The sequence below is a fragment of the Cupressus sempervirens genome, chromosome 7, assembly GCF_028749045.1.
Source record: "Cupressus sempervirens isolate cs-2001-9-10 chromosome 7, ASM2874904v1, whole genome shotgun sequence".
NCBI classification, from domain to species: Eukaryota; Viridiplantae; Streptophyta; class Pinopsida; order Cupressales; family Cupressaceae; genus Cupressus; species Cupressus sempervirens.
This window is the reverse complement of record NC_143124.1, coordinates 647,678,565-647,704,028: the sequence shown is the minus strand read 5'-3', so window position 1 is coordinate 647,704,028 and position 25,464 is coordinate 647,678,565.

The window sequence follows — 25,464 nt, the reverse complement described above, 5'->3', positions numbered from 1 at the left end:
CTTATACTTTTCTACTAGCATGTTAGATTTCTTTATGCTTATATTGTTACATGTTTTAGTAGTGACATCCCTATTATGACAGTACTGATGATTTAGTTGATGGATTGGGATGTTACGCGTGGGGGATGGCTAGGACCCATGATGGTCTTATGATGCTATTGACGGTTGGGAGGAACCACATACTTAATTTGGTTGTTTTGTAATTGTGATATTATCTCTGTACATTGCGATGTTGGTTATGTTCACTGTGATGTTACTTTCATTACGTTCTTTTTTGTTGTAGTTTTTAGATGGATAGATGTATCTCCTTCTTGATCTTAGCATCTTGTTGATTATGCACTCAAGTTTTCACTTCTTGATTTACATGGATCCAGTACTCCCCGGTGTGGAGGTTTCCATGTTTTTATGCTTTCTTTTTTATGTTTTGTTGTTGCACTGATTTTTTTTCTCACATGGAAATGCATGTCCTTGCACAAGACTATGCAAGTCCTTGAGCAAGAATGCAAGTCCTCATGTGGTGCTAAGGGAATCCTCGTGTGAGAATGTAAGTCCTCGCGTGAGAATGAAAGCCCTCGCACGATGCTCAAAAGTCCTTGCATGAAGTTGTGCACTTTCTCACATGAAGTGGTGCAAGATCTCATGCAAAACTCAAGACTAGTTTACTTTCTCGCACAAGAAATAGGGGCTATCTAGGCTTGTCGGATGAAAATTTGAAAGTTGGTTTTGGACACCCTTTTGATTTTGACACCTTCCTAGTTCAAAATAGATTTCCTAGGGGTTTAAAATATATTGTTTAAGTATAAGGTGATGTATATTTAATTCCTTATACTTAAGATATATTTTAATATATGCAAAAAAAAATTTGAGATAGGTTTTAGACCTCTCGGAGAGAAGTTAAGGATTCTAGGAAATTTTAGGGCTTCGATAATCCAGACTTAGCTAATTTTTAGGGCTTTAGGATTTTAGACTTAGCCAAATTTTAGGATTCTACATTTTACCCCAGCTTGGTGTTTTGTTGATGAGTGGTCATTTCTTGAGCCCTCATCTTGTTTGTGGTGGTTGTTGGCTTTTGTTCACGTGTGTCAGTTTGGTAGTGGTGTTCGGAGATTCGTTGGTTGCTGGGATTGTGGTGAAGTCTTATTTTGCGATCATTGTGATCCCTGTATGATGTTTTCATGTGCATTCATACTTGTTAAAAAAAAATTTGGCTTGTATTTCATCCTTCTTTCCAAGGATCTTCGGGTGGGGCATTGCATTGCATACCAGGTTTTGGGTGCTAGCTTCAAGCCATACAATGCTTTCTTTAGTTTGCATACTATATCATTATCATCTATCAAAGGGCAACCTTCAGGCTGCTCAATGAACACTTCTTCTTGTAGTTCTCCATTTAGAAATGCTGATTTGACATCCATCTGATCCACTTTGAATTTCTTTTGTCCTACATAGGCTAAGAATAATCTCACTACTTCTATTCTAGCCACTGGAGCATAGGTCTCCTCATAATCTATCCCTTCTTGTTGTGAGTAACCTTTACATACCTATCTTTCCTTGTTCCTTACAACTTCACCTTGTTTATTTGTCTTATTCTTAAATACCCATTTAGTTCCTATCACATTCTTGTTTGTTGGTCTAGGGACCAATTCCCATGTCTCATTCTTTACTATCTAATCCAATTCCTCTTTCAGAGCTTGTTTCCAATAATCATCTTTACATGCTCCATCTACATTCTTAGGTTCAACTTGAGATATCAAACATAGTTCTTCATTGACTCTTCTTCTTTTCATCACACCTTTATCTTTGCTTCTAATGATCTACTCAGATGAGTGATTCTTTATCACATTCTTTCTTGAAGTAGGAGTTGCTATCTCAACTCTTGGCTCTACTAAAGGTTCCAAGATTTGTTCCTACCTCAGTTCTCCTTCATTTTTCAAGTCATTATTAGTCTTAAGAAATACCTCATCATTCCTTCTCTTAGTAACAACATCATCATTTGAATTGTAATCAACTATTCTCTCTTGTATCCTAAATTTCTCATCAATTCTCATATTTGCACTTTCCATAATAGTCTTAGTTCTCTGATTATAAAATCTATAAGCTTTACTTTTAAATGAATAACCAAGAAACATACCTTCATCACTTCTAGCATCAAACTTACCAATATCATCATCTCTTTTGATATAACACTTACTACCAAAATTTATGAAATATTTAACTATAGGTGAGTGACCAAGCCATAGTTCATAAGGGATCTTATTTGTGTCTTTCTTGACTTGCACTCTATTCATAATGTAGATTGTTGTATTCATAGATTCTCTCCAAAAAATCTTAGATACCTCATTCTTTGCTAACATAGCTCTTAGTGCTTCTATAGCTGACATGTTCCTTCTCTCTGCAATACCATTCTATTTAGGAGTCTTCAACTCAACTCTTTCTTCTGCTCTAGGATCAAATCTCTATTCTTCAATCTGATTCCCATTCTACAAATCATTGCTAATGATAACATCCACATTTTTATGGTTAGTCTCTAGATCAACAATATCTACCAAAGCTATCTCTTCTAATACTTCCTTTTCCTTTACCAATTCAATCTCATTATCACAATCATTCAAGAATCTTTCCATATTAACTTTAAATTCTTCATCTTCATTAGAAAGTAAGCTCTTTCTAGTTTTTCTTACTCCCTTAGGGCATGTAGATGCATAATGACCAAACTAATTACATATCTAACAAGAAAAAATTTCCATACCTTCTTTTTATATTTTCATAACTAGATCAATACCTTCCTTGATCTTCATGTCTTCTTTGAATAACTCATCAAGAGTTTCTATCTTCTATGTCAAAATTTCCACTTTCTAACTTAGTACTATCTTCTATTTCCATGATCTCCTAAAGTTTTTAAACTTTATCTTCAAGGAACTTATACTCTAATACCAATTGTTAGAAATAATAGTCCACCAAGATAACTGAGAGGGGGGGTGGGGGGGGTGAATCAGTTATGCAATAATTAAAATATTTATCTTCTTTAAACAAACTTAACCATTCAAAAAAAGTAAACAACAACCATAATAAAATGCACATAGACAATTACACTAGATATGTTGATTAGGGAAACCATTGATTAGAGGGAAAACCTCGGTGGGAATGATACCCAAAAGATGATGTACGAATATAAATATTCCTTGTTAGAGGATAGACCCTATTAGGAGTATATTAAAAAATTTAGTACACAGAGTCCCTAATAGGAGACTTTGAATATCTATTAAGAGATTCCAACCTTATTAGGAGTTTTAGTACAATGTATGCAAGATGAGTCCACTGCCCAAACTTGCAATTTCAACTAGAAGAAGAGCTCACTACTCAAACCTACAATTTACTATTATGTTTTTCTTTTGTTTGTTCTATCAACCAAACCAATTACTATCAAAACTTGTAGAATAGGTCATGAACCTTAGTTACAAATATCAAACCTCAAAGCACTTAGCAAAACTTTAGCAACAAAGTTTCCTTCACTTTCGCTCTACTCTGTTCAACTTTGTATTCCACTCCTATACTACTTACAAAATTAATTTTCCATGTCATACTTCCATAATTTATGAGAAAGGAAAATGTCCTTCCTTTATACCAAGTCCATAATAGAATTCCCTAGGTCAGCTATTAGACCTTCTCAAGGACATGTTACACTTAGTGATAACATTAATCTTCTACCTTGCAACTTGAATAACTTTTTTTACATGCAATATTATGATGAGTGAAATTAGCCACATCATCACCAACATTTCTTCTTCATATCCTCAACCTCAATTCTTAGAATATAAAATTTTCTGAGAGATATAACAAGTTTTCCAAGAGCATGCCTCTGTAACCTCTATCTCAAAATAAACATCACCAAAACTTACATAACTTCTTCTAGACTTTTCATTTCTTCTTCCAATATTAACTGCATATACTAGATATTTAGATATATCTCCCATAACCTCATATAGTTAGAATACTCAACTAGCCATCCATAGCAACTTGACCTTTCCACTATTCTTCTATTAGATACCATAGAAAGCTACGATGTTGACATCAATGATAAAATCAATCATTAATATAACATATCATCATAGTAAAATTTATAAAATACTCTCCCATAAGAATATTATCAGCATTCACACTTCCAACAATATTGCAACAAGGATGTTAACCACTAAAACACTCATGGTTGATTCCTTCCTAGGATAAGAAATTGATTAAGAGGGTAGGGCTTTTATGGTTCCTATAAATGGGACCTCCCTTGAATATAATGCAAAACACCATCTTGAGTGGTATCAACTTTCAATCCTAGGGAATCCATAATCTTCTACTTAGGCCTTACAATGTTGGAGGCATCTGAGTTAGTAATATAGTTTTTAATTATACTATCATTGATTATAATTCTTAAAAACAAAGGATCAATATTGTCAAGGTATGTAGAAAAAGAATTTGTGTGGAACACCCTAGGGTTTTACTCCAAGCCCTAGTTCATTTTCTTCTTGTGGTCATGGAGTGGATCACATCAAATAAAGAGACATTGAATAAGCACTTTGTGAACTTTAGCCTAGTTCATTCAATATTTACAAGTTTGCAACTAGACAAGAAGTTAAGCTATTTAGCCTTCTAAATTTGGAAAAGTAGTTAAGTATTAAGATTTCACAAGTTTGAAATAGTTAGAGAGAGGAAATGGTTAAGATATACAAAGTGAAACAAGTGTGAAGAATCGAGTTAGCTCAAGATTGTAACCTTCAAATGTTAACAAGTGAGATACACAAAGTTTCAAAATATTTAAAAGGAAGGGTTAGTGTATGCTCACAACTTGAAAGGTCTAATAGTTCAGAAATCTTATGAAGTTGCAAAGGAAGGAAAGACAGTGGATTGCATCATCACAACTGCTAGTGGTTAAGGAAACATAACCATAGCAAAGTAGTGATGAACAACAGAGTAGACTATTTCACACTATCACAATTAAGAAATGTGAAGTCTGACTAACAGCAAAAAAGTAGAGACTAAAGGTAGAATAGATAGTTTCACTTCTTTTTGAACAAAAGATGTTAAGACAATAAAGCATCAACCAAAGGAAATGAATTTTTTTGCAAGGTCACAGATAAGATAACCATCATTTGCAAGGTCGCATGAGTCAAGTGATAGTTAAGGAGAATAGTTGCAAAGCCATGCAAGTCTATGTTCACAAGGTAGAGTAACTAGTTAGGAAAAGAGGTGCAGAGTGGTGACAAGAGCTCACAACATCAAAATGATGAAGTAAATAGTTATAGGATAAGTTGTGAAGCCATGAATAGTATTTGCAACATTACAACAATGAAGTAGATGGTTAGAGGATAATCCATGAAGGTGCAAAAGTGTTAAGAAGATGGCTAGGTGCAATGTCATAACTTGGAACAAATTTAAAGAAGAAAGAAGTGCAAATAGCTAAGAAAGACTTGTTAATAATGTCTCTGTTAGAGAAGTCAAAAAGAGAAAGGAAAAGGACATGTCGGCAAGAAACAATTGCAAATGAAGAAAGAAGTTGTAGAGTTGAAGAAGGTGGTTGAACATTGAATCTTGATGATTTACTAAACAAGATTGTAGGGAGATAATAGCTAAAGGGTCATAGATGATACAAGGGAGTTTGAGTGGGAACAAATTGTAGAAATAGAGTTAGAAGCTAGTAATGAGTTAATTGCCAGTAGATAGAAGATTTTTAATGTAATGTAATTTTTTGAATTCAACAAAGATAGTTTGAGTGTGTGTTAAGTAATTTTAGTCTATAATTTATCTTTTGTTGGTAGGACATGGTAGATTATAATTGTGTTGCATAGGAGGAACTTAATAAATGGATTCTTATTTATATCTGTGTTTAGTCAAATGGACTTCTAGATTCAAGAAGAATCCTCTGTACACATTTTCTTTTCTTTTCTATTTGTGTGTATGATGGAGCTAGCTCAAAATTCAAGAAATACCTAGGTGAGAAAGACATGTCTCAATTAGGAACTTGCAAAGAGAGGAGAAGTGAGATTAGATTGCATGATTGATCTTTATTAATCATGAGAAGTGGTAGTTTAATAGTCTTTTTAGTAGGTAGGAAGCCTTGTGAAGGGGAAGAGATTAATTACTAGGGTTAGGTAGTAACCCTAGGGACTCAATAGTGAGTCTAAGGAGTCGTAGAGGAGAGTAGGGCTAAATTTAGAAGGAAACCTCCCCACCAAATTGTTATCAAATCCATAACATTTGTGGCTTGTGTGTCATGTTGTGCATTTTAGAGTCAAGTAGGTCTTCAAAGAGGTGACCAATGCCAAATTGGATAATGAGGTAGATGAACAAAATAAACTTCTAGAAGAGAAGACTAGGATGCTCAATGAGGCCATAGAAGAGATAAAAGGTAACTTAAAAGAGATGGAAGATGTAGCCCAAGCAAAAAAATATGAATACCTTACCAAAGGTAAGGAGAAGGTAGATTTGGAGGATGAAATACCTAAGCTAGATCCTCTACTTGGTGAAGGAGAACCATTCATCATAGCCCTCAAGGAATTTGGAGGAAAGACCCTAGAGAATGTCTCATTGTTCCATGGTAAGATGGACACTAAGGTAGTTCTAGAATGGCTTAAGAGTATGGAAAGCTATTTTGAATGTGAAGGGACAAAAAAGGAACAAAAGGTGAGATTTGCTAAATATAGATTGAAAGGACAAGAACTTACTTGGTGAAAGTTTGTGCAAGAAGAAAGGGAAAGTGAAGGGAAGAAACCAATACCTAGTTGGAAGGCTATGTTGGAAAAGATAAAAGAAACCTATTTACAAGAGTATTATGAGATTTAGTTTCAAAAGCAGAGGTAAATTCTCAAATAGAAGGACCTTGATGTGGCTACCTATACTGAGGAGTTCCAAAAATTGGCTCTAAGGTCAAGGGTACAAAAGACATAGAATATCAAGGTGGAAAGGTATCTAAATGGCCTTAAGTTTTCTATTCAAGATGAGTTGAGCTTTTTTAGTATCACCACATTATAGAGCTATTTTCAAATGGATAAGAAAGTGGAAGATGAGGAAAAAGGGGCACTCAAGTTCCAAGAATAGAGGCAAAGGTAGGGACTTTAGAGGAGGATCTAGAGGAGGTTCTAGTGGAGGGACCAATGAGTAAAGAAATTTCAATGATTCCAAATGGAATGATCAGGCTAGTGAAAAAAGTAAGAGAGGTGGCTTAAAAAGAGGAAGAAGATCTAACAATGATAGCAGAGGTAGAAATGGTAACAACAATAGCAGAGGCCCACATTTTAGTAATATAAAATGTTATAATTGCGGCAAGTTGGGGCGTCCTACCTATAGATGTCCTAAAAAGGCATCATCATCCCATGAGAGAAAAAAATCAACTACATCCAAGAGGAAAGAAATCACAAAATAAGTGAGGTGGATCTTGATGTAGAAAAGGTTGAAAACCTCATGTTGAAGAGAGTCTTAGTAAAAGAACCTATAATGGAGGAACCCAAGAAGAGAAGTATTTAGAACCACTTGAAAAATATTAGGCAAGGTGTGTAAGGTGATTATAGACTCAGGGTCTATTGACAATGTCATGTCAAAGGAGGCAGTACAGAAGCTTGGATTAGCAAAAATTCCACATGTCCTTATAGAGTGACTTGGTTGAATAAAGGGAAGAACATCCTAGAAAAATGAACAAATATGGGCAGCCATCACTATTGGGAAGTATCAAGACAAAATTCTATGTGACATACTCCCCATGGATTCTTTTCATCTATTGTTAGGAAGGCCTTGGCAATATGATACAGAGATACTACATCATGGGAAGGAAAATAAGTATTCTTTTAAGAAGGATAGAGTCATTTATAGGATACAATACATAGTGGAGGAAGAGAAGATAGAGAATGCTACTACAAAAACACTTTTGATGAGTGGGAAGGAGTTCCTAAAGGACTTAAAAGAAGAAGTTCGGTTTGTTGTCCTACTAAAGTCCAAAGAAAAAGAGGTGAAGAAATCTAGTGTCTTACCAATGGAGGTATAAGTTGTATTAGATTAGTTTAGGGATATCATTAGTGATGGTACACCATCCACACTACCCCAACATAGAGCAATAAGTCATCAGATAGACTTTGTGCTAGGAGCTTCATTACTAGACAAAGGTGCATACAAGATGACTCTTAAATAGAACAAGGAGATTTCTAGGAAGGTTAAAGAATTGCTAGATTAGGGATTGATCAAATAGAGCATCAATCCATGTGAAGTTCCAATTATGCTAGCACTAAAGAAAGGAGGTAAGTGGAGAATTTGTACTAATTCTAGAGAAATCAATAAGATAACCATAAGATATAGGTTTCCTATCACTAGAATAGAGGATTTGATGGATTGTCTAGCCAGTGCACAATACTTTCCTAAAATTGATTTTAAAAGTGGGTACTACAAAATTAGAATGATGGAAGGTGATGATTGAAAGACATAATTCAAAACCACTGAAGGGTTATATGAATGATTATTCATGCCATTTGGTCTCTCAAATGCACCAATCACATTTATGAGACTAATGAATAAAGTATTGAAACATTATATAGGAAATTTTGTGTTAGTTTACCTAGATTACATTTTGGTTTACAACAAGAGTAAGGAAGAGCACCTCAAAAATTTGGAAATTATTTTGAGAAGACTACAAGAATAAAATTTGACCATTAACCTTGAGAAATGTCAGTGTATGAAAGAAGAACTAGTCTACCTTGGATTTGTTATATCACAGGGTAAGTTGAAGATGGATGAAGACAAGGTCAAAGAAATCTTTACTTGGCCTACACCAAAGATAGGTAGAACTATTAGAAGTTTTCATGGTTTGGCATAATTTTATAGGAAGTTCATCAGAAACTTTAGTGAGATATGTGCTCCTATTTTGGACACTATCAAAGTTGGAATGAAGGAAAAGTTTGTGTGGACAAAAAGGGTAGATGAATTATTTGAAAGACAAAAGAAAGAGGTAGCTACTAAACCAATCTTGGTACTACCTAGCTTTGATAAAATGCTTACAATAGAATGTCATACAAGCAACATTACTATTGGAGCAATCTTAAGTCAAGAGGGAAGACCTATAGCATTTTTCAATGAAAGATTGAATGAAGCCAAATCAAGGTATTCTTCTTATGACCTTGAATTATATGCATTAGTGCAAGAACTCATAAAATTGAGACATTATTTGTTTCCCAAGGAATTTTTGGTCTTCACATACAATCAAGCCTTAATCTTTATTGATTCACAAGAGAAGCTAAGTTTGAGGCACATTAAATGGATGGAATTTTTGCAGTCCTATACTTTCACCATTAAGCACAAGAAAGGTATTAGTAACAAAGTATCATATGCATTAAGTAGAAGATTTTTAATAGTATAGGAGATACAATTGAAAAGCATTGGACTAGAGGAATTCAAAGAAATATATGTAGGAGATGAAGATTTCTCAGAAGCTTACAAGGTATGTTTATCTTTTAAGAATCATTTTTATAGTGTGTTTGCTAATTTTACATTAAAAAATGGTCTTTTGTTTAAGGATAATCAGCTTTGTGTTTCAAAAGGTTCAATGAGAGAGAACCTTATCCAAGAGAAACATAATGGATGTTTGAGTGGACACTTTGGATTGAACAAAACCCTAGAGCCTATAAATAGATATTATTATTGGCCTAGGATGCACATAGATGTAAGAAAGTATGTTGAACAATGTGTCATTTGTCTGAAAGAAAAAAGAAACCTCATCAAATGCTAGTTTGTATCATCCATTATCCATACCTAATAGACCTTGGGAATGTCTTAGTATGGATTTTATTGGGGTTACGAAGAACTAAAACTGGTTTTGATAATGTGTTTGTGATAGTGGATAGATTCAGTAAAATAAGGCATTTTATACCATGTAAAATTATTCATGATTCATGGAAGTAGTCAGAATTCATGGATTACTAGTTAGTATAGTGTTTGATAGAGATGTCAAATTTATGTGTCATTTCTTGAAAATATTATGGAGGAGATTGGGAATTTTTTTTTCCCATAGCTCTACATACCATCCTCAGATTGATGGTCAAACTAAAGTGATAAAAAAGTACTTGGAAATATTCTTAGATGCTTAACAAAAGAATATGGATAGAATTGGGATGAAGTTATATCACAGGCCAAGTTTTCTTATAATTACATTATCAACATGACTACTAGAAAGAGTCCATACTAGATTGTGTATGGAAGACACCCCATAGGAGTTTGTGAACTCAAAGAGGTAAAATAAAATGGATCAATCGGTGGGTATGCTGACGATTTTTTTGTCCATGAAAGAAATATAGGATTAGGTTAAGAGAACTCTAATAGAGCCATTTACAAATTAAAGGAAAAAGTGGATGAAGGAAGAAGGGATGTGTAGTTCTAGGTTGGATTCTTGGTATCAATGCATCTAAATAAATCCAAGTTACGAAAAGGAATTCCAAGAAAATTGTAGATGAGAAGAATTGGTCCCTATAGAATTATGGAGAAATATGGACATAATTCTTATAAGCTTGATTTACCAAAGGAGTTAGGGTTATCACCTATCTTTAATGTGAAAGAACTAATTACCTAGAAATGAAGAAATAAGTTGTAGAGTTGAAGAAGGTGGTTGAATGATGAATCTTGATGATTTGCTGAACAAGATGGCAGAAAGATAAAAGATGAAGGCTCTTAGATGGCACAAGGGAGTTGGAGTGTGAAGAAATTGTAGAAATAGAGTTAGAAGCTAGAAAAGAGTTAATTTTTAGTAGAAAGAAGCTTTTCAATGTAATATTATTTTCTAAATTCAATAAAGATACTTTGAGTGTGTGTTAAATAATTTAATTCTATAATTTATCTTTTGTTGGTAGGACTTGGTAGATTAGAATCATGTTGTGTAGGAGTAGCTTGATAAATAGATTCTTCTTTATCTTTGTGTTCATTCAAATGGACTTTTGGAGTCAAGAAGAATCCTTTGTACATATGTTCTTTTTTTTAATGTTTGTGTGTGTAATGGAGCTAGCTTAGAATAAAAGCAAGGCCTAGGAAAGAAAGGCATGCCTTGGTTAAGAGCTTGTAGAGAGAGGAGAAGTGAGAGGAGAGTGCATGATTGATCTTTATCAATCATGAGAAGTTGTGCTTTGTTAGTATTTTTAGTAGGTAGGAGGCCTTAAGAAGGGGAAGAGAATAATTCCCCTAGTAATAGGGTCAGTTAGTAACCCTAGTGACTGAATAGCAAGTATAAGGAGTCCTATAGGAGAGTAGGGCTTAATGTAGAAGGAAACCTCCTTAGTTTCCTTAACTTTTTATGGGTCCTCTATGATCTCATTAACATATCTACTAATCTTGGAGACACTATCACCCCTAGCACTACCCATCCATGCCAGAGCTTTTACTTTTATGCTCCTCTATTCTAAGAATTTCCAATAAAAGACACATCTATGGGATTAGATATACTACTCCCTTAGTTTCCTTAACTTTTTATGGTTCCTATATGATCTCATTAGTATATCTACTAATCTCAGAGACACTATCACCCCTAGCACCACTAATCTATGCTAGAGTTTTTACTTTTATGCTCCTCTATCCTAAGAATTTATGATACAAGATCCTTTATTATAATCTAGGTATTAGTTGTGTGTAGAGTCACCTAATTATTTTCCCAAGGATCTCCTTCAAACCTCCCTCTACCTATATTTGTTTGAAGTCTTCTCCTCATCACTTTTTCCTTCTCCACTCCTTGAAGTTGTTGTCACAAGATTTTGTGGTTGTATTCCCCTTTCTTTGAACCATTTTGAACCACTTTGAACCTTAACTCAAAGTAGTTCAAAGTATTTCAACCTAAGATTTTCATACTAATGCTTCTTCCTTTGGCAAGAAGTTCTCTTTATGTGGTGGCCTTCATTGAAGAACTTTGAACCACTTTAAGTCTCAGTTCAAAGCAGTTCAAAGTAGTTCTTGATCAGAATGGATGGCGATAATTTGTTTCTAAAATACGGTGCGCCACCTTTCCACAATCAATTAAGGCTCGTGTTAGATATCAAAAATCAAAAGATTTTGTTCTTTTTCCAAGGAGGAAGTCGTCATCATTAGGAGTGGGAGAAAATATCTTCAACTTGAAAGATGATCGGATATTGTACGAAATCAATCATTGTTGATTTATGTGAAAAGGGAAATCATTAAATGAAAAGCTCATGCTACAATGTTTCAAACATGCCAAGGTTGATATGAGGTGATATGTCATCATGTCCATTAATGATCCAATACTTTTGCATGCAAATCTTTCCTTTAATAAAACCGTTCAGTAGCTCAGTAAACTACTTTGTAATAGAGAAGGAGCTGTTAAGGAAGGTAAAGGAAGTCGTTTGGTTCTTAGTGTAAAGCAGGTGAGAATTTAGACATCTTTGTTTTGTTCTACAAATCTATTGTTTTCAAAAGGATTTTCTAGTAGAGGTTTTGCTTGTTTTGTTGAAAATGAAGTCAATCTTGCACTATTTCGGCAATGCTTCTAGTCTAGAATGTAAGAGACCAGTGATCTATGATACAAATTTAGAAGGGGTAAATGTGGAAAAGCTGGAAAAAAAATTTCTTGAGAATACCAAAGAGGTTAAGGTGTGCATGGAAGTGTTAACAAGTGGGTTGATTGAAGCCACTGCCTTTCCTCTTGCTTTCGTAAGCCCTGAACTTCTGCAACTTTGCATTGACCATTATGATGTTAGGAGTAGAAGCATAATAGATGCAAATGGAAACACAATACTTTCTATCTCAAGGGAAACTATTTCATTTGTTTTACGATTAACAACAAAGACCTTTGCTGCATTTTCACCCACTCAAGCTTTGGCTGAATACCAGGAAACCCCTAACATTTTTCGAAACACCCTTGCCAGAAAATGGACCAAAGTTAACTATGGAGGTGGGTCTAGGCTACCCAAAGTCATTACGAAAGATCACATGAAACCCCATATACATGACTTGGTTGTATTATTGCACAGGATGAAGGGTTCAACTGATGTGTATTTGTTTGAAGAATGGATGTATAGATATATTGAAATTATCTTGAAAGGTGAGTAGTGGATGGATTGGGCGGAGATCATTACCAATTCCTTGAGGAACCAACTCAAAAGGGAAAAAGAATCTCGCGAGGATTTCTATATGGCTTCATATTTGACTTATTGTATTGTCTTTACATGTGATCTCACTATCCTTCCACATGGGGTATGGAACGAAGAAATAACCATTTTTCAGTATTGTCCTTTGTTGCAGAAAGACCGAGTTTTAGAAGATTTTTGTAAGGTGCATGATGTAGTGTATGGAAGCATTTATTTGACTCTAAAGTGTGTTCAGGTGCCACAACTTTCTTCTGAAGCACAGAAGCTAGTTCAACAATATGGGAGTCATTTCAATCAATTTCCCAGGTTCACATATTTAAGAGTTGGAGGCTTTGAGGATGAACCTCTGAAATTACCTTGATATGCTCTTGATTGTTTCATTTTGGCCAAATTATGCAGACAACTTTTCTCAGTCATTAAAGATAATCTTCCTCAGGAGAATTGGGAAATAGCTTTCCCTATCACACTGGACTCCTTAGTTTGTGCTAACATGAATAATGCTTCCATCATTGCAAACAATTTGCTGGGATTCAATCTTGGTTTCTACCACAGCAGGAGAAACTTTGATAGTAGGGGATATCCAGCTCTAACCCTTGGCCTTGAAGTAAATCTTTTAGACACACCTCATTTAGAAGATCTATGGAGAGACTATGGAAATGAAGAAGAGTTCTTGAAGAAAGACCATTCTAGATTAACTGTACAAAAAATCAATTCATTCAGATTGAAGTTCAAAACACAAGGAATTATTGAAGACAATTCATACTTAATTGAACCTGGTTGGGAAGAATCAAATGAGGCAAAGTTTCTAGCAGTAGACTGGAGCAAAGAGGAAGAAGATGATATTAATTTGAGAGCTAGATCCATATTGACCTATACAGATGACTGGCTACAGAGGAAAAAGGAGGAAATATCAATGAGTCTTCTCCTAGGGTGATTTCTTCCCCAGGACCACTTCAATCTAATATTCCATTTTCTCATATTGCAGGGGATGCACCGATTCCAGAAAAGAAATTGAGGTCCTCTCCCCATTCGTAAGCTACAGCTCCTAGGACAAGATCCTAATCCAAATTCAAAGCCTCAAAGAAGCCTAGTGTTCAGAAACAAAAGATGACATCTCAGGGGCAAAGTTCAGATGATAAATTTGTTTCCCCTGATGAAGTAGATGGTGAAGTCCAATTCATTGAAGCCCCAAGAATAGATCAACCTAAATTCTTAACTCCAACTCGAGACACTCAGGTAACGTCAACCACTTCCTCTGTCCCTTCATGGTTGTCAAATTCAATCAACAAGAGATGGAGTCTGCAACCGGTATCCACACCAGTAAAGGAGATAATCACTAGATATGCGGCCAGAGGTTCTAAGACAAAGAAAGTAAAAATGGATGCTTGTCTCGCCAAAAACTTGGTGACAAGAAAAATCACAACAAAGGTGGCCACTTATAAACAAAAGAAAGAATCTGGGGAGATCGAGGATGAAGGGTTCCAAGTTACTTCTTTTGAATTAGGTTCTATAAATAGGAGTACTGGCAACAATTTATTTAAGTTCTCTACTGACCACATGCTCACACAATCAAAGAGAGATTCCAAGGAAAAGAAAGAGCTAAAGGAAATGGTGGTGACGATGGCCGTATATATCAATTCTTTGATCAACCTAGGTGATTCTCCTATAATTCAGGTTCCACAACCTTTTGACCCCAACTCTGTTGAGAGCTAGCAATTGATGAAACAGATGCAGAAGGGAAAACTGTTAACTGATGCTATGACTAACTGGGCGAATAACATAATAAATCAAGGAAATAAATTCATTTCTGAAGTTGTCAGCATCTACTCCAAAGGTGAAATGCTTCTAGGGGAGATTCAAACCTTGATCCCAATATGGGAAACAGAATTAGCACATTGTCAATCTGTGGTTCTATAGGTCTCAGAGGTTGAAAATTTTGGGGTCCCCAAATTCCTGAGTGAAAATCCTATGAAGGCCATGGACCCCTGCATACTTTTCATTCTGAAGAACAATATGTGTTGGAAAGAGTCCGTTTACAAAGAGACCATCAAAGAAATACAAAGCATCGAAAGTAAAATCACCGAAATGCATGAGGAGCTAGTAAAGGACATAAATATTGTCAATCCTATGGGCATCTTAAAATTTGAGGAAGGGAATATGGACACTAAAATTTTAATCAAGAGTTTCACCAGGGCAGTAGAACATATCAGGGATGAAGAATCGCTAAAGGCCGATGATTTCACCTCCTTGGCAAGCATTGAATCTATGTTGCACCTTAATGAGAGCTTGATGCCACATCAGAACTGAAAGGTAAAAGAGTATAAGTGGCAGAAAGATGCATGCAAAGCCTAGGTGATGAGCTTGAAAAGCCCATACTCCCATGCTACGCAGGAATTTGTATCCACATTTCGGAGTTGGAAGCTGGTGTGTCAAACCGTTGGAGGAGAGGAGAAAATTGATGCGGATACTGGGAGTTGAATGGTCGCCGGTTGGGGCTTTTCTTTTTGATAACTGTTTTCTAGTTTTATAACTATTTCTTGTACCAATCCGATAGGGCTGGGTTTTAATGGAGGCCCTTCAGGTTTGAAAAACTATAAATGCTGGGGCATTGAACTATTTTTTTAAAAAAAAAGTAAATAGGGGATAGAAAATAGAGATTAGATAGCAATATTTTAACATAGATTTGATTTTGATAACAGTATTTTGGGAACCAGTATATGAATGTTTTGGCTTTCAAGGACTTGGTGCATTAAAGTTTGAATATACATATATGGAGAATTTCAAATTATGCTTTGAAACTTTGTCTTCAGAGTGTTGAATTATTATTACTTTGTGAATGTGATTCGACATTTTGGAAATCCCAAACTGCTGTTGTTTGATTGTAAGTTCTTTAAAAGTTTTTCTTTCATTCATTTTTAATGATACATGTTAAAATTTAAGCAGAAGTTCATTCTTTGAAGTGAATTTTCTTTTCTACATTAGTTTAAACTATTCATCTTCTAGCAGTTCCTTTTTTATATAATTACCTCACTACCCAGGAGTAGTTGAGAGATCTTTATGCACTTTGGGAAAAGTGTGAAAATGATTTCAAATTCATTTCAAATCTAATAAGGGAGTTGTACCTTGAGAAATTCAAAGAGGAAGTGTAAAGTAAGATAAGAGTGCTTCCTCAACTACAGTGAATGATTTTGTTCTTTGTGATATTTGGGGTATAGAGTTAATTTGGTAAACCAATTAAAAGGACAAATCTGTTCACTAACACTAGGATAAAAGAGATAGCATATAATGTAGAGTATAAGGTGATAAATTATTTTTCATACATTTTTTCTCCTTATTTTCCTCCAAATTCTTAGGTATAGTAGTAATATCTAGCTTCTCAATCTTAGCATCTAAGATCGCCATAGCAACCAATTCTTTTCCCTTTTCTTTATTTCATGGTGCTTTGGTTTTGAAAACCTTGGTTATTTTAGGGTCCCACCTCTTTTTCTTCACATCCTTCAGTTTCACAACTAGGGTGTCCTTAGTTTTGTTCATTGTAGGGGGCTTAACACTGGCATTTTTGGTAAACACACTAGTAGGCTTATGAGTATCATCATTTACATCCCTATTTATGAAATGATAAGTTCTTTTTACTTGGGAAACCATGTCTATAGTTAATCTATCAATCTCCTCCTTAGAGGGTCTCCTTAAGCTCACATGCTCTACATCAGACATAACATTACATACTATTTTGTCCAATTCTTTATCATTTGAGAAAACTTTCTTATGGAAAAACTCATGATTCTACCTTGTGCATCTATGTCAACCTCAGAGTCATCTTAGTCAAAAACATTAAATCACTAAAAATATGAGAAATCCAAGTTGCAACCAACCTCATTAGCATTATTCTCATAAATAGTCTCTTTTGGATCATCTACTTGAGAAGAAAAAATAGGTTCTATAGCTGTACAATATTTAGAGAGGTGTGTAGATTGATAAGCCATATACCAAAGCATCTTTTCAACAATATTGACATAATTTCTCTTCAAAGGATTGTGAGTTACCTTGTCATTGTTATTTCTTATAGGGGGTGGGACTAGCTTACCATATTCCAAGTATTATATGGAAAGTTATGTAGTCTAATTTTCCTACTGAAATTGTTAGTGAATTGTTGTATGACTGCTACAACACATTTTTCATTTATGGCATTTGGTACCTTCAAACCCTTAAGAGTATTTAGTACATTATCAAGCTTGTCATCATTTGGTTTCTTCCTTCCCACAACTTTATTATTATTTCTCCATTTCCCCTATTTCTAAACAACTTTAGATCATCCCTAGCTTTCCAAATGCCCTTCTATTTCTCTCAATATTCATAATAACTCTGAAAGAATCTCTTATCCTCATCTCTCAATAAACATGCCATTTTTCTATCAAATTAATTAAGGTAATTAGTGAGGCAAACATTCTCTTATAGTCTCATAACTTGAAATAATTTACGTATACCCTTCTAGAACCTAATGTTGAAATCAAAGATTGATTGATTCTAATTCTTCTTGATATTGTTGAATTCATTTAGCATGAAACAAGCATTTGTTTTATCCACATATTTCTCATAGAAATTTTTTTCAAAATCTTCCCAAGATCATATTCTATCATCAGAGAGCCTTCTAAACCAATCCTTGGCATCCTCACTAGTAGATTGAACAAATAATTTTATGAAAACATCTTCACGCTCAACTTCATAATCATTAAGAATATCAATGAAGGATCTTAGATGTTCTCCAACACTTATGACATTATTACCTATAAATTATCTAGTCTATATCTTAACTCATTATGGAAAGGATTAGGATATCCATGAATAATATTGAAACAAATCTTCCCATATCTCTCAAAGTGAACATGTCTTCTCTAAAACTTTAAACTAGTACTCCTACTAGGACCAACTAGACTACTCACATTCACATTTACTGGTTGTCCATATACAATATACAATATCAACTTTTCTAGGAGACGAGGAGAAGGAAAAACCACAAGACATACTAGCCGTATTTGTCACAAGACCAGAACTAGTACTAGAAGGTATACCTTGACTAGAAGAAGGTAATTTAGAAGCACTAATAGAAGAAGTCTTCATAAATTGTATCTTCCTATGCATCTTTACAATAATCACTTTATTTTCAACCTTCTCCATCTCTTTCTCCAAATCCTCTTGTTCATCCTTTCATTTTCTAGTTCAACACAAATCTTTGAGGGGAGATAAAATCTAGATGTATTAATAGGTTCATTTATATGTACTCCCACCAGCTTCTATTTTCCTTTTTTTTGTATGACATTGTTGGAATTAAAGAGAAGTAATTGAGAGGGGAGGGGTGAATTAGTTATGAAAAAATAAATCTCAGATCCATTAGATGTCCATAAAAATCAAAATATAAACTCTGATTTAAACTATATTCTATTGTTACTGCAAACACATAGACACTTAGTTAACACTAGCAAATACTACAACTTGGAAAGCATTAAGAATTAACTATAACTTAGCAATAACTACATATGCTGATCTCAATGTGATTAACTATGATTAAATTTAAACTTAACTTAGTTGTGTACATATAAAAGAAATAGCATGAACACAAGTGACACCAAGATTTAACATGGAAACCCAATTTGGGAAAAACCACCAATTGCAACTAGTTAGCATTTTTGCTCTTCTAAAGTGAGCCTTATTAGGAGCCAACCTTATTGAAGGTTACAAAAAAAACTATTAGGTGTGACCCTATTTGAAGATTTAATCACCTTGTTAGGAATTTCCTTGTTAGATCTCTTCAAGACACTTCAACTAGAAATACCACCTTGCTAGAGGATTTAAAAATAGTTGTTAAGCCAATTTTGTTAAGAGATTTAGATCACTACTAAAATGGTTACAGAGTAACAATGAGATGGCATAATTTTTGATGCAATTAAATTTTTGATTATACACTAGTACATTTGGGTTCATTTTTTGACCTTTATTGGTCGAATTTTTGACCAACTTTCAACCAACTTTGACCAACCCATTGGTCGATATTTTTTTGGTCAAAATTTTGACCAACTCATTGGTTGGTCAAAATTTTGATCAATCTATTGGTCAAAAACCTACCAAAGCCATTGTGTGGGTTCAAACAGGAATTGGTCTAAATTTTGACCAACAAAGGTAGAAAAAAATTTGCACGTTGGTGGAAATTTTGACCAACAAAGGTGGAAAAAAATTTAGGCGTTGGAGGAAATTTTGACCAATGAAGGTGGAAATTTCAACCAATGAAGGTGGAAATTTTGACCAACAAAGGTGGAAAAAAACATTTAGATGTTGGTGGAAATTTCGACCAATGAAGGTGGAAATTTCGACCAACAAAGGTAGAAAAAAAATTGCATGTTGGTGGAAATTTTGAGCAACAAAGGTGGAAAAAAAATTTAGACGTTGGTGGAAATTTTGACCAACAAAGGTAGAAAAAAATTTAAGCATTGGTGGAAATTTCCACCAACAAAGGTAGAAAAAGCCTAGGAGTTGGTGGAAATTTCGACCAATGAACGTGGGAATTTCCACCAACAGCTAGGTGTAAATTTTTTTAAGGCATTCTATAAAATAGTTCACATGTCTTGCTTATGATATAACATTTTACATGCATCCTACACTCTCTCATCCAGCTGATGATGGATTATGCAAAGTGATCTGAAACCATGATTCTAAAAAACACACAATCAAATCCAAAATGAACTTGCACTACAAATGGATTGTGGAAATCTGATATTGTTAATTTTGCATGCATGTCTACTAGGAAAAATGTATGTTTAAGTTGTGATTATCTTGGTAGACATGCATGCAATTTTACCAATATCAAATTTCCACAATCCATTTGTAGTGCAAGTTCATTTTGGATTTGATTGTGTATTTTTTAGCATCATGGTTTCAAAGGATTCTATGTAATCCATCATTAGCTAGATGAAAGAGAGTGCAAGATGCATGCAAAATGTCATATCATACGCAAGGCATGTGAACTATTTTATAGAATGCCTGAAAAACATCGATAATAACTAATATGAAGAGTATATAATTAGTTATATGATTGAGACAAATCATGTACCTGTGAGTTGGTCAAAATTTCAACCAATGGGTTAGTCAAATTTGGTTGAAAATTGGGTCAGAAATTTGACCAATAAAGGTCAAAAAATGAACCCAAATGTACTAGTGCAAGTATGCTCGCCAAGTTGACTCTTTGAGTTCAGTCATCAATTCACTCTACCAAAGTACCTCATCAAGGTTAGTTGTTAGGTCTGCTCATCGAGCTTGCTCACCAAGTTAGCTCGCCATGTCGCATCTCTAAGTGGCCTCGCTAAGTCAGCTCACCAACTTGCCCCACCAAGTTGCAACTTTAAGCCCACTCACCAAGTTAGATCACCAGGTTGGCTCCCCAAGTTAGCTCGCTAGGCTGACAATTGAAGTACGCTCACCAAGTTGACTCAAGTTCACTCACCAAGTTCGCCCCCTAAGCCAACTCTCCAGGTCAGCTCACCAAGTCACCCCCACTTGCCCCACCAACTCGCCACTTTAAGTCAACTCGCCATGTCAGTTTGCCAGACCAACTCCCCTAATCTGAAATCCTTATATAGAAATAAATTTTATAATCAAAATCTACAAATCACGTGTATTTGTTCATTGACATTTTTGCATTTTAAAGTTAATACTAGCACCACCTTTGACTGGAGATAACCACCAAATGTTTGTTGAATGAACATAGTCACATGTGCTATTGGATGAATGGCTTCCTCTCCACCAGCTTCATCAAGGCATATCAACTACATAGTATCAATTGCAAATCTAAAAGGAAAAAGAAAAACAAGATATCAATCTGTGTGTGCGCGCACACATGCGAGCATGCATGCATGTGCCATGTAAGTATGTTTAAGCACATCAATGGAGATTAATTTTTGTGTGCACATAATTTGTAGCATATCCTTAAATACTCCTTTCTATGAGAATTTCTATCTTGATATATGTCGGTATGATTTAAAAATTGAAAGACTCTAAGCACTTTGCAATTCATGTTACCTCAAAAACTCATGAGCATCTTCTTGTTTTCCATATCCAAGGTGATTGCCAATGTTTTTAATTCTAGAAAGTATTCTAATTGGTGATAAGGCACCATCTCCTCCTCTCACCCTCAAGACAAGAAACTCAAGCTCACACATGAAGCACCAATCTTTCTTTTGACCTGAGCAGAACCAACAAATAGTATAGGTTATTGTTTTTGCAAGCCATAACTAATATTGCAATGCCTGTGTCTAAGGATAAATCTATTGAGAAATGATAACATACATTTTTGAGAATGCGATCTATGGAGTAGATAGGCTACAAGAGGTTTTGTGTATATCAGGCACTGAAGCACCACATTAGCAAAGCAACTGCCAATAGACTAGTGGAAAGGCAAAGATCATGAATAACAATCTACCCAAAAACTAATTCTTTACATTTAAAAATTACAAGAATTCACAAACAAGATGTACCCTAACCCCTCCCCGAATTGAACCTACAATTTAACCTATTATACTTATATTTCAATGTAAACAACACAAGATTATAAATCAACTCATGAAGATATTATCATTCTACCATTCTGAACTTTGAGATTGGTTTTTCTAACAGTCATTTGGATTGCCATAGACCATAAAATAAGAGGGAAAAGCATGTGCTCTCAAATAGAATAAAATTTTGGCACATACCTGTCTTCCACATTCTAATTTCAATTGACAAAGTCACCAACATATATATTATGCTGAGTTATTGATAATAGATTCTAATGGATACATTCAAATGGAAAATATGAAAATAAACAAGTGGAACAGCCTCAGTTATTTACCTTTGGGAACACCTAGTTTAGGGAAAACTCTAGTGCATGTTCTTGCTCTGTTGCCTACATACCTTTCTATGCAATAGTGTTCTCTCTCACATGTGGGGTCAGGGGAGACAAGGAGGCTCCTTTGTTGTCTCCTTGGCTATGCAATAGTTCTACAACACCCTACCCCCCTCTCTCTCTATGCAATAGTTCAAAGATATAATCCACATTTGAAATGTGGAAAGCTACCAAATTTATTCTAGTTTACTCTCTTTTGTTCTTTTTCATGTAACAGGAGACCCTATAGTAATGGAGTTGTGTTTCCCTAGCACACAATCTATTTCATCATTCAATGCAAGACCCTAACCAAGAAGCTCCTTGTCCCTACATTAAATTTGAAATAAAGGTGAACCAACTAGATAATGGGCTAATAAAACATGCTTTATTGCTAGTGAGAAGCATTAAAAACTAGTTCACTTTGCATTTGTAACCTTGGGCAGGGTCTTAGCAACATGCTCACATTGAACCTTTGATGTAAAGGAGAAGTACACAAGCTCACAACCCTTAGGAAGACTTTCTTAGATAAGAAGTTTCTGAGTAGACACGAATACTCACTAATAATGCTGCTGCAATTTTCTTCTTTAAATCCAAAAAATGTTTTATTATCTTGGGCAAAGGAGACTACTGTTGTTTGCGTCTAAGGATCCTTTAGGTCAGTAGAATCACATGCAAACTAGATGTGACATTGCAGTAAGCAAACTGTAATAAGAGCTAGGAGCTTGCCTAGTGATCAATGCATGAGACTAGACACTACATGAAGTATTTCTAGGCATTTCAGTCTCAAGTATCACCAGCTCAAAATCAAACTGAAAAGGAAACTTGGTAAATAAAACTAAATAAAAATAGTATTCTTGAGTAAGCATCAACATTGTATGAACAATACTATTACAATGCACTATACTTGGTACAAATATATTGTTGGCTGAGTATAAAGAACATTGGTGGTGAATTCAAGTCCAAGCTACAAAAGCAAAGACATTTACATAAAAAATAAGCAACCCTGTCTAGCAAGAAAAGATATATAGAGATTTTGGACTGAAATTACAAATTGATGCTAAAAAACTTAAACCATAAGAATTGTTCTATAGAATAATAAAGAAGAAAGATGAAGAATTAAACACCTGAAGGATACAATGTTGATGTAGCTTTAGAAAGATCATCCGAAAGACATCATATGCTCAGGCTGAAGGAGCTTTGAGATTCATTACTACACTTGGAATGGGCTCATCTTCAATCTTCTGAAGACTGAAGATGAGCCCATTTCCGAGTGTAGTAATGAATCTCATATAATGCAACAAAGAAATAACATCAACGAGAGTAACCATGCCATCTCTTAGCATTCTCAGTATTGCCATTGGCACATAAAGAGCTAGGCTACACTTCACAATGCCAAAACCTTGAGCAAAATTCACTGTGGGAAGAAGCAAGTTATGTTTCCTTCGCAGGTGTTAGCTAGCAATCATTTCATTTAACATCTTATAAAATAATTCCTAAAGCTAACCAAATTTTGAAATAAGATAACAACTGATATATATCATTTCAAACTCAATTTATTCCTATTTATGCATAAAAAATTTGAATAAAATGCCAAGCAACCCCATTGCTTTAATCTCAACATTTTCACAGCAAAAATCCAGAAAAGCTTACCTCTGCATTCCTTATTTATGATTCTAATGACACAAAGTAGTCTTGTTGTTGGTAGATATAAACTAAAGTCTGAAGGATACAATGTTAGAGCAACTTCAGAAACATCATCCGAAGGACATGATATGCTCATACTGAAGGAGCTTTGAGGTTCATTACTATAGTCTAGAATAGTCTCATATTCAATCTTTTAAAGATTGAAGATGAGCCCATTCTTGAGTGTAGTAATGAATCTATAACCTTGACACCCATCTCTTTATAGACTTGCACACAACCTTCAGAATACTAATGACACAATTCATTTGTCCATACTATTGGAGCAAAAATACTACTATAGAATCCAAAAAGGTCTGAAGGATACAATGTTAGAGCAACTTTAGAAACATCATCTGAAGGATATGATATGCTCATGCTGAAGGAGCTTTGAGGTTCATTACTATAGTCTGGAATGGGCTCATATTCAATCTTCTGAAGATTGAAGATGAGCCCATTCTTGAGTGTAGTAATGAATCTATAACCTTGAGACCTATCTCTTTATAGACTTGCACACAAGCTTCAGAATACTAATGACACAATTCATTTATCCATACTATTGGAGAAAAAATACTACTGTAGAATCCAAAAAAGTTAGGCCAAATAGGTAGATTACAGAATCATGAAATTGTGAATCATTACACACACACAAGAAGAATAGTACCTTGAAGCACTACTAATCAAATCTTCATTAATAGGTGGGCAACTTAAAAAAATCAAGCATGTCAACTCTGAGAGGTCCTGATTTGTTTACCCCAAACTCAAATTAGATAATTGTCATCATAAAAATTTAAATATCTGTATCTTTCAAATGAAATTGAAGAAATCTAAACATAGAATACTGATGAAAATGTACCTGGAGATAGGTTGTCATTCTCTTAATGTTCTCAATGTACTTAGGAAGTGGTACATGAGGACCTAATCTTGAGGGGTGAGGATCTAAAGAATCATTTCCACCGAAATGTGCAATGATTAAAAAGGCTTGCTAAACTGCATCCTAGGTGAGCCAAAGCAATAAATATATTAGACTAAGAATATCCAACATTTACATATAGAGCAGTTGCAACACCAATCTCATAAAACCTTTAAGGCAAGCATGAATCTCATAATCATAGGCAGTGTTACTATTTACAACCATTGAATAAATATGTTGGCAACATACAATATTTATAAATATATCAAACTCCATGAAATACTATGCAGTATAAAGCAATAATAAAATAACTATGCTAGAGGTGTACAGTTACATGATAGATCCATTTTAACTTATGAACAAAAAGAAAAAAATAATAAACAACCCAACATATGTAGTTTTTCTGCAGCATGGTGTTAGTCCTTTCCCATTATCTTTTTTCCAATAGTTCCAACAAATGCGTGCAGTTGTGATTAATCTAGGCAAGAGTGTTGTAAATTGCCTAATGGAGATCACACAAATCTGATATATAATTTGATAGTTGTAACATATGATCCATGAGAAAAATTTAGCTTAAAATATGCACTTTCTAAGACTTCTGTAAACTCATGTTTGAGGATCCATGTAGTATCCATGGAAATATGTTTGTAAAACTACTGTATTGCAACTGGAACAAATTCATAGTAAAAAATTTAGAAAGGAACTTGAAGAACATACTAACCACTCATCTTCATTATGTTGTCCAAATGAAAAGCTTTAGTAGCCATATGTTGAGATAAATGACTTTAATTGGCTAAATAACTGAAGATTTGCACCTCGACAAGTACCCCATATTTTCCCTGCACTATCGATCTGCT